This window comes from Tiliqua scincoides, chromosome 8, assembly GCF_035046505.1.
Source record: "Tiliqua scincoides isolate rTilSci1 chromosome 8, rTilSci1.hap2, whole genome shotgun sequence".
NCBI classification, from domain to species: Eukaryota; Metazoa; Chordata; class Lepidosauria; order Squamata; family Scincidae; genus Tiliqua; species Tiliqua scincoides.
The window spans coordinates 58,251,024-58,251,976 of record NC_089828.1 but is presented as its reverse complement, the minus strand read 5'-3'; the positions used below and the strand labels follow the sequence as shown (position 1 = coordinate 58,251,976).

Below are 953 nucleotides of genomic sequence, written 5' to 3'. Positions count from 1 at the left end.
TTGCCATGAAGCTCTGTTCTATGTTTTTATGATTAGTGATACTGAGCATGTGTGAAGATCTGGCCAGAGGTAGTTTGATGTGCTAGCCACCCAGAATTAGAGCCCCTAGAGTCAGCACCGAGAGATCAAATGCTGCCCACCTTATAAAAGATAGCAGGCAGGAGGGTTGGCCACCATAAAGTGGTTGGCAACCTTCAGTCTTGAAAGACGATGGTATAAGCCTACAGCACCTGGTATTCCCAGGTGGTCTCCCATCCAAGTACTAACCAGGCCTGACCCTACTTAGCTTTTGAGATCAGACAAGATCAGGCATGTGCAGGGTAACAGTTGCTACCGTAAAGTATAGAGATTCTTAGCAATATAAATAGAGCATAATGGATCATAGTGTAAAGATCATATTTAAATGGCTCCAAGTCCACAACATGGAAGGAGAATTCAGTATTTGGCCCGATCTTAGCCAGGTCCCAGGGCATCAGGGGCCAGTGGTGGACATTGGCGTAGCTAGAGGGGGTGCAAAGCACCAAGTTTTGCAGGAAGTCTCACCGCAGAGTGCAAAGGGCCCCTCCTCCTCTGCTTCAGAGCCATTCCAGGGGGTAGGAGAAAAATGGAGGCCTAGCTTCGAAAGGGAGGGGGAGGGGCTGCTTGGCCGGTGTGGTTAGGAGCCCTGCAAAACTTAGTGCTTTGCACCCTCTCTAGCTACGTTACTGATACTGTATATAGATTTGCTGTCAGTCTATCTCTTGCTAACTAGCACTGATTTCCTGAGAAATCAATGCTAGCCTTGGCTGAATACAGGGGCTTTTGTAGCCTATAAAAAGCCCCTGTACTCGTTCATGGTTTTGCTCTTGGACCTCACTGGACACTGGAAGGCTGTGATCCATAGAGTCACCTGAGATGCTATAAGTTCTCTGCCTACAGATGCCTCTGGATGCCTGGAGGTGGTCCTGTAAGTT

The 953-nt window shown here is 48.3% G+C and overlaps 1 pseudogene; it reads right to left on the bottom strand.

Annotated features, from left to right (window-relative positions):
- Positions 1-218: 218 nt before the first annotated feature.
- Positions 219-335, bottom strand: LOC136659849 (5S ribosomal RNA; annotated as a pseudogene).
- Positions 336-953: the final 618 nt, after the last annotated feature.